Source organism: Euprymna scolopes, chromosome 30 (assembly GCF_053919585.1).
Source record: "Euprymna scolopes isolate OS-2025 chromosome 30, ASM5391958v1, whole genome shotgun sequence".
NCBI classification, from domain to species: Eukaryota; Metazoa; Mollusca; class Cephalopoda; order Sepiida; family Sepiolidae; genus Euprymna; species Euprymna scolopes.
The window spans coordinates 64,530,011-64,539,955 of NC_136511.1; the positions used below are offsets into that span (position 1 = coordinate 64,530,011).

Here is a 9,945-nt window from a genome sequence, read left to right on the forward strand (position 1 = left end):
CTATTTCTAAAACTAAATCTCCCTCAGTATTTTCTTTGATTTTCTATTTTTGAGCGATTATCAAGACCCCTTATATCGAACATTATTTCTTGTTCTCACATAACACTTGCCGCTAATTTTTTTAATGTTATAAGGGATATATAGTCTCTTTTAAAAACAATATCTCGTTCAAGAACGGTCATAAAATGTGTTTTCAATCGATATTTATTTAATAATGGACGAGTTCTCCTACCTAGCAAAAATGGATGAGTTTTCCGAGTACGAGTTTTCCGAGTACGAGTTTTCCGGGCACTATATATATATATATATATATATATATATATATATATATATATATATATATATATATATATATATATATATATATATATATGTGTGTAATTGTAATTGTGCCAACTGAATTAAAGGAATAAATTGTAAGATGGTCAACATCCTAAAATTTGGAATATAGACTTTTTTATTTATTTATTGTATTGCTCTGTAATTACATTGAGCTTCTTAAATAAAAATTTGTATATATAAAAAGGAAATATAAGCGATTAAAGAATATTTCCACAGAAATATATATACACACACACGTATGTGTGTGTGTGTGTGTGTGTGTGTGTGTGTGTGTGTGTGTGTGTGTGTGTGTGTGTGTGTGTGTGGTCCCCCTGAGGTGAATAGGGACACGGGAAAAAATGCTTTAAAAAAACTTACCGTTTATAATATATTTTATATTTTTATTTTAGTATCTTTTTTTTTTTACTTTTATTTTATCTCTATTTTAAATCCACCCTTAAAATATCTGATTCGAAAATTTCCAACTATCTTGACTGAATATTACAGAGGTTTTTAATCTATAATAGAGAACATCTTACAGTGGATATCTCATACAAAGATTACAGCACCTAAAAATGGGATGGAATGAATCTTGGACCATCCATACCCAAAGGATCATTACTAAGGACCAAGGATGCTTTACCATAAAAAATTGGAATTTATGTTTAATGTGGATTTCTTAACTAACTTGGATTCTAACAACATCATCCAACTCTATTCAAGGATTACCATTATACTCAGATACCATAATTTCATATCCTTTCATTGTTTCAACCTTTATTTTCTTTATCTATGTTCCTTGAAAAGATTTAATCTTTAATATATTTTGTTCGTATGTGCTGAATAGCAAAATTATTTCAAATCAAATCTAATATTTTTGCTATTGAGTTTTTCTCTGGAAAAGCCATGGGTTAAGGAAAGTACTCTGAAGTGTATTCTTTGTTCAAATAATAAATTTTAGTTTGGAAAAATTATATTTTTCTCAATGAAATTTAAATATTAAAAAAAAAAAAAAATATATATATATCTGATTCGAAAATTTTAAATGTGGAAATTGATGAATCGCACAGGTAAGATTTTAAATGTGGAAATTGATGAATCGCACAGGTAAGAAATTCATTTTTATACTATGAAAAGGTTAGTAATTGCAATTAAGAATAGGAGATTGGATAAAAAAATTTTTGTAACATGTCTTTTTCCTAAGATTAAGGGTGGTGGTGTTTGATCAACACTGCTGGGGAGCCATGAAGTAATATACTGTTTTGTTTTTAAATCCCCGAAACAGTGTTTCATGGTAAACAACTGATGATCCCTTGAAAAATTAAAAAAAATTGGTATTATAGTAAATTCGAGAGAGTTGATGCAGTGATTGCAGGTGATTAAATGACTTACTGACTAAGTGTTTTTTTTTTGTTTTTTTTTTTTTTTAACGAATGATAAAAAGTAATTTTTTGTGTAGTTTCAAATGTTAAAAAAACTTCAAAGACTATATATATATATATATATATATATATATATATATATATATATATATATATATATGAGCTTGTCTGTCTGTTTGTCTGTTTGTCTGTCCGTCTGTCTGAGGAAACTCCTCAGTCAATTTTGGGTCTACAGACTTGAAACTAAAAATGTAGAAGATTTGGACCTGTGGAACAACTTCGATTTGGTTTTTCGCAGGTAAAAAATAGATGCTAAGGAGTCAAAATTGAAAAAAAATGGTACTTGGCAGACGTAACTGGATTAATGTGTTTTTCTACACATGCGCATATATATATTTAAGTAAAACAATGATTTTTTTTTTTTTTTTTTTACTTGTTATATGCATATGGACGTGGCTCAAAGGGTAACAGGAAAAGCTGGAGAACTATATGGTTTGGTTTCGATTGTAGTTAATGGCAGCCAAGTAATATTTTTTTACATTTCAAATCACTACTATATAATAGGTACAATATAATAATCAATAGAGAATTGGATCTATAATAATAAATGAAAAATCTTCAAAAATTAAAATATATTTTACAACCAGGCAACGCCGCTCCCTTGGGTCGATCAATAGAACTGCTGACTATCAACGCGATGGTTCTAAATTCAATCCTTGGCTTGGGAGAAGTGCTAGTCTAGTGGCACTGATGAGTTGTGATACAACGAAACAGGACTGTATGTTGATGACTACAAATATTTTAAGTCACCCCCCCCTCTTTTGGTAGAGCACTGTCGTAAGTAATCTCACCCACTACTTAATTGGATGAAAAATGCAACGCTCGCTCTTTTTTTATAAACAACGTGGTTAGAGCACTGTAAAAGTAGTGGACGGATGTTTGTTTAAATAGACATTTGGCGAGATAATTTACGGGCGCCGCTCCCGTGGGTCGATTGGTAGACTGCCACTGCGATAGTTCTAGGTTCAATCCTTGGCTTGGGAGAGGTGCTAGTCTAGCGACACTGATGAGTTGTGATACAACAAAACAGGCCTGTATGTTGATGACTACATATATATATATATATATATATATATATATATATATATATATATATATATATATATATATATATACTAGCAAAAGTACCCGTCGTTGACTGGGTTCAAAAACAGCCTACAGAAAATGGACTCTGATTTATGAAAGTATGATAGGTTATGAAAAGGAACGGTTGTAAAGAGATAGCTTCGAATTTGTGGGTATCAAAACCAAAGCAAAATATGATGAAAGTAAAAATAAAATAGATAAACCCCATAATTTATTATACCATATCTGTTCACACTGAAACACTTATCACAATATTCTGTGGATCTATATTAAAAAAACCTTGTTAAACTTTGTGACATATTTCCATTCTATGGAGGTCAGGCGCGAACGAACACCCCATAATTTTATTTCTTCAAACTGAAACATAATTATTAAAGTTTACTTACGCAGATAGATATGAAAAGTCTTTATTAAAGTTTGTGCCTATTTCCATTTTATGGAGGCCAGGCGCGAACGCAGACCCCACAATTTTATTATACCATCCCTATTTAAGTTAAAAAATACTCTTATGTACATCTATATGAAAAACACTTGTAAACGTTTTTTTTTTAAATTTTTAAATTTTTTATTTCCATACTTATATGTAATCAGTTTTTTAAAATAGTCAACCATATAGGAGCCTATTCGTGACCAGATACACACACACACACACACACACACACATTCAGCTTTATAATATATATATATATATATATATATATATATATATATATATATATATATATATATATATATATATGCCACCCACCGTTGCCTGGGTGTCCAATTCAAAGTTTTATGAAAGACTTTGGTTTGAATAGAGGCCACACAAGTTGTTGACCATTCCAAGCCAAAAACGTAGGAAGGGTCATATTCATATAGATCTTACCCGTATTGGCTATACCCGTACTCCTCCTGCTGCTAACCCTACCCGCCATACACTCACATCTCCATCATTCACCCTGAGGAAGACCGAAAGAGCGGTCGAAAATCATGTTCTTTTGAAAGAAACATTCTTGTTTTGTTTTGTTTTTTTCAAGACTTTTTGTATTCCTACACGTCAACACATAGGAAATAAATACAGAAAAGATATAAACATTTATATATTTTTTGTATTGATTTTTTATTCATATATATATATATATATATATATATATATATATATATATATATATATATATATATATATATATATATATATATATATATATATATGATTTTCAGAATGTGAGAGATTGTATATAATAAATTCCACAGCCAACCAACGTCGCAGCTCAGAAGAGCCATAACAGTCAACGAACCGGTGAGACTAGGCACAATAGAGAATGGTCTTGGACTTCCGGTTCGTTGACTGTCATGGCTCTTGTGAGCTGCGACGTTGGTTGGCTGTGGAATTTATTATATATATATATATATATATATATATATATATATATATATATATATATATATATATATATATAGAGAGAGAGAGAGAGAGAGAGAGAGAGAGAGAGAGAGAGAGATATGTGAAGTAAAACAGGGTCATGACATGTGAAGCTGAATTTGTTTATGTTATTTTCATTCAAATTAATCTTAATTTTCTTTTTCCCATTTTTTATGTAAAAACTTCTTTACCTTGTAGTTTTTGGTTTCATCTTCCTTAAATTTTTGGATTCATATACACAAATTTCCATATGCTTTCGTTTTGTTTTTGTCTTTTGTTTGTTTGCTTATTTGCATTTTTCTTGTTTGTTTGTTTGTTTTCTTCTTTTTTTTCTTGTTTTGTTTTTGTTTTTGATTTTTTTTTTTTTTTTTTTTTTATATATAGTTGTATATTTTTAACTCTAATGGTACATTCCCCCGTCTCAGTAGAACTTGTTGGTCGATGGATCCATTTTCATTGTCAGGTAAAAACAAATACCAGTGACTGATCAGCAACCAAACGGACTGCGACTAGGCACAAAAGAGAATGAGTAGATAAAAAAGAAGAAAGAAAAAAAAAGCGAAAAAGTAAGTTGGTAAGTTAAAAAAAAAACAAAAACAAAAAAACGGGTAGGTGAGTTTGTGGGCATTTATATACTTTACTGATGTATGAATTAGAAAAATTATTAGTGCGTGTGTGAGTGTACTTGTAGAAACTTGTACACACACACATTGAATATATATATATATATATATATATATATATATATATATCATTGAAAATAATTCCAATATCACAAGTATATTTAATTAATTAGAATTGTTTACAAATGATATCTATGCTCTGAAAGTGCAATCCATTTTTATTGAGCTTAAATAGATCTGCCAATTTTTAAAAATAACTTTATTAAATATATACATTAAGAGTATATATCTTTTACTATCAAAAGATATGTGTATATATATATATATATGTATGTATATATATATATATACATATATATATATATATATCTGTGTGTGTGTATATACATATATATATGTATATGTGTGTGCGTGTTTAACTCTTTTCCAAAGTGTTTTTTAACATGTTTTATTAACTACTTGTTCTTATTATAAGCTCTATCTCCTATTTGATTTTATCGAGCTTTTACATCTGGTTGGAATTACTTTATAAATATTAATTCTTCAATATTTATAATATGCTTTAGTTTTGCCATCTTGGATCATTTTGGTGAACTTAACTGTAATTCTTATTTTATATATATACTAGCATGGGTACCCAGCGTTGCCTGGGTTGACATGAAGTTCTGTTTGGTATACTAATCATTTTCATCATGGGCAACGTGGATACTCCCACAACAAAAATAAAAGAAGGGATGAAAACATGTAAATGTAATCGCCCAAAAAAAGAAGTATGTGATACCCTCTCCATCAGATACTTTGGCGGAAGGGCTACAAAGAGAAGAAACTATTCTTCGGATATTGAGCACTGGAAAGACCCCCCCCCCCTGCAAAGAAAAGATAATTAAAAATAAATCATTACAACTTTTGTTTCAATAAAAATAGCAGTGAATGCCCGTGCGATCGCAAAAGAAAAGAAAAAAAAGATCTACCAAAATTAATTCAGAAAAACAATTAAATGACATTTTCGTCATTTTATATTTCTAATGTAATCCTCCCCTTCCCCCACCCTCCCAAAAAAAAAATTGAATTCGTCATATTTTGGGGTTCGTTCTGTTTATAAAATTGTTAGGGGAAAGTCCATAATGGTTTCATAAAAATTAATTAAATTTATCGTTATTTTATGTTTCAAATGTAATTCCTGCCCTCCACCACCACCACAAAAAAACTGAAAATTTTTATATTTGTCATGTTTTATCCCCACCCCCACCCTCGATCGCCAATCTTGAAAAAATGCTAGAGATGACATGTATGGTTGAACACTTTGTGGCCAAAAAGTGGGTACTCATTTTACGTTAAATTTATATAGAGAAGTTATCCCCCACGCTAAAATGTTAAATTTTTTTTTTAATTTCTTCTTTCATATTATTTATAAAGACTGCTTAAACGTATTAGGCCACAAAAACTAGGTCTTAATTTTTTTGGTCAATGTCAAGTTTCTTTCCAACTACCCCAAAAACTTTAAAATGACGACTTTTAATAGATTTCGGTTGTGCTGAAAACCAATATTACGTTCAAATTTGGGGCAGATAAGTAGTTTTCATGTGAAGAAATTACTTTTTCAAAAAGTGGGGAATCACTTTCATATATAAATTTAACGTAAAATGAGCACCCACTTTTTGGCCACCTAGTAATTTCTTCATATCATAAAACAAATTTAACTGTGATATTCGTTTTCAGCACCCCCGAAAATTGGCGCTGTTTTTTTTTACTAAGAGATGCGTTCATTTTTTCATCTCATAATTTAGGAATCTAATTATGCTGTTAGCAAGTTTACAAAAGCATACTTTTGTTTTTCGTTCTTTTTTCATTATACAACTTGTATAGTTGTGAACAGGTGCCTCTGCAGTTTAACATTTCACAAAAATTCTGTTTATATTAGGCGGTTAAGTAAAGTACAGAAGCACCTGGTAAAAACTATACAAATTCTATAATTAAATGGCCACCTCAAAAAAAAATGAAAAACAAAAATGTATTTTTGTAAATCGCTCGTGTAAGCTTACTGACAGCATTATTCACGTCTTAATTATGAAAAATAAACGAATCTCTTAGTAAAAAAACAGCGCCGGTTTTCGGTGGTGCTGAAAACGAATATCACAGTTAAATTTATTTTATGATATGAAAAAGTTATTAGATGGTTAGAAAGTGGGTGCCCATTTTACATTAAATTTATATAGGAAGGTGACTGATCCCACACTTTTTGGAAAAGTAATTTTTCATGCCATGAAAACTACTTATCTGCTCCAAATTTAAATGTGATATTTTTAAAAATAAGGGACTCCTCCCTTGACGAACTGTCAAAAAAATGCAAGGGAAGGGTCCCAGTGTGGGTCCATCCGTCTCTCTACAGAGCCCTAAAATTGACCTTTCCCCTAGACGTTGTCAGAGAAGGCCAGGACCTGAAAAACCTGGCCTCCTTGAGCATCATGTACAACGTCGGCATCCTTATGCCAACTGAATTTGGAGCCGTGCGACACACCCTAAGGTAGGTTCCATGTCTTTAAATTTGGCCAGTCTGAATGCAAGGGGTTTGAGATCACCGGGCTGGGCGGCTCGCCTCCAGCACGACCTCTTGTCCCTGGGAGTGGATGTTACTGCGATCCAGGAAAAGCATTTTATTTCTTCTGTGGATTGTCAGGTGCTGAACCGGGATTTCGAAGTTTTCTCGGCATATGGCAGCCCGCGGGGGAAGGGAGTCTCCTTGCTAGTGAAATGAACTCTGTCCGCGACAGTCGACGTTGTTCATAGAGATACGGTGAGCAGTCTGGTCGTGGCCGATGTTGACATAAAAGATTCTGTCTTTCAGGTAGTTGCGGTTCATGCGCCCAGCACCGCTCGCAAGAGGGTCTCATTCTTTGATCAACTTGACGCGTTTGTAGATTGTCGGAAGCGGGTAGTGTTAATGGAGGATTGGAACGCCATCTTAGACCCAGATTTAGATAAAGTAGGAGGCGAAGCTAGAGGGTTGGAAAGATGTGAGCCCAGCCTGGCTGATCTGATGGCTAGATGCGATCTGGTCGACAGGTTTCGGGTCGAGCATCCAGGGCGGGAGATATGGACATGGACCAATAGCGTTCCTTCCTATCCAAATACATATTTGGACAGGATACTAGTTAGAAGAGGCGAAATAGATTTCCTATCTTGCCCCACGTTCACTTGGTTAGGTCAGTCAGACCATAAACTAGTTATGGCCCAGCTGAAGCTAGGAAATAGGCCAAAGTTAGCGGGGTACTGGAAGTAAAACACCTCACTTCTGGAGATACAAGACTTCCGAGACCAGTTAAGAGATTTGATTAAAAAGGCACTAGTGGGGGTGGTTACCGGGAGTAAATGGTGGTTAGGTCTCAAAGCCAACATTAGAAGCTTCTCCGTCAAGTATGCCCAGCACCTCGCACTAGATAAAGCCAAGACGAAGAAGCAGCTAAAGCAGAAATTAGCCCGGGCTACGGGGGAGGGTGATATTGTAAGTCAGGAACTAGCTAGGCAGGACCTACTGCGCGAGACTAGCGAGCGCTACGAAGGTCAAGTTGTCAGAGCTTGGCTTAGAAAGATAGGCAACGAAGCAGTCAACTCTGACGCTGTCGCGCGTCATGAGATTTTTAGGCGTGGCTCGGACAAATACATTGTAAAAGTAAAACATTCGGATGGACATACCCTGGAATTGACTCGGGAGATCTGCGAGGAGTTTCGAGAACATTTCGAGGAGCATTTTACGCAACAGCCCGATCTTCCGGTCCTTGAGATTAGTGACTATTTGGCCGACTCTCTCCGTCTTGACGCGGCTAGAGCGGCTAGTTGCAAGGGCCGGATAATGGAGCGGGAGGTTTCAAGAAGATCAACCGTGGCACCCCGCCTTTCCCGACCTCATTCTCGACTCCGCTAATCAAGAGTCGTCGCGGGGAGATTCAGCCTTTCTGAAAGAGTGCCGAGCCACGCTAAAACATCTATTAGTGTCCAGCGACCTTGTGACTGCAACCCGTAGGGAACTCCAAAGGGATCTAGTGAGGGGGCCGCCACCGACTCGCTATGCGCACGTTTTGGTTGGCAGCAGAGTGAGATCCGCTCCGCTTGGAGCTGGGCGCCAGGTTCGAGTCATCTGTACAATTCAGAGTTCTCTTTGACCTGGCGATTGGCCCGAAACGCGCTTCCCCTCAACAATATACAATGCAGTTCTGGCTTCTTGGAGTCGCCAGCCTGTCCCCATTGCGGAACGACAGCCGCGGAAACAACTGATCACGCATTTTTCGATTGCTGCGAACTCCGCCAGTACTGGTCGTATGTTGGCGAGGTAACAGCTCGCATCGACCCGAGCATCCTTGCCTGATTACTGTATCAAACATAGTGGACAACGTGAGGCTGCCATGGGACCTGTAGAGACAAGTGATCTACATCACAATCTTGGCCGTGGTTAGAATGGTGATTTGGACGTCGAGACTGCAAGATGGCCGGGGGGTGCTGCCTTTTTCTGATCAGGATCTGATCGCTTTCTTTAAACACCAACTACAGGAAAAGATCAGATGCGACAGAAGAAGGCTGCATCGTGTGGCTTTTGAAAGAAGATGGATACAGTTAGCAAGTCTGTGTGTATGAAGAGGGGCCAAATTTGAATATGTGTTCCCCGCCTATATGTGGAGCGCTCGGTTCTAGGGTTTCTGTCGGACCCCCGCCGCTTTCCAATTCTACTTCCTTCAGCCTCTCGGCCAGCCGAATAAATCTTGTTTCCTGTTAGAAAGCCTCCAAGACCCCCAACCTCCAAAAACAACAATTTTTTCTTTTGCCCTCTCCCCCTCCTTTCGAAATTCAACCCAGCTTGGATGAAATCAAACCAAACAGTAACACCACCACCCCCTCCTTCACCGTCAAATTTTTCTTTTTGCCCCTATTTAGGACACAACCCCTACCCCCTCCATTTAGAGGCTGCCAGTGAAACACTGGTTTATTTACAAACCAGAGTGAAACGGGTGGTCTAGCATTTCAGATATGGTTTGGAGGGCCTTACTAACCGGGGTCTTTTTTTTTTTTTTTTTTT

The 9,945-nt window shown here is 35.4% G+C and overlaps 1 protein-coding gene across 3 annotated transcripts in view; it reads right to left on the reverse strand.

Annotated features, from left to right (window-relative positions):
* Window positions 1–4,778, reverse strand: part of LOC145254825 (uncharacterized) — a 597,176-nt gene extending 592,398 nt beyond the window's left edge. For all 3 annotated transcript variants that reach the window (XM_080113655.1, XM_080113654.1, XM_080113653.1), the window contains exon 1: window positions 4,446–4,778. The gene's annotated coding sequence lies outside the window, so the exon portion shown is untranslated. The remainder of the gene's footprint in view (window positions 1–4,445) is intronic.
* Between the last annotated feature and the right edge of the window lie 5,167 nt (window positions 4,779–9,945).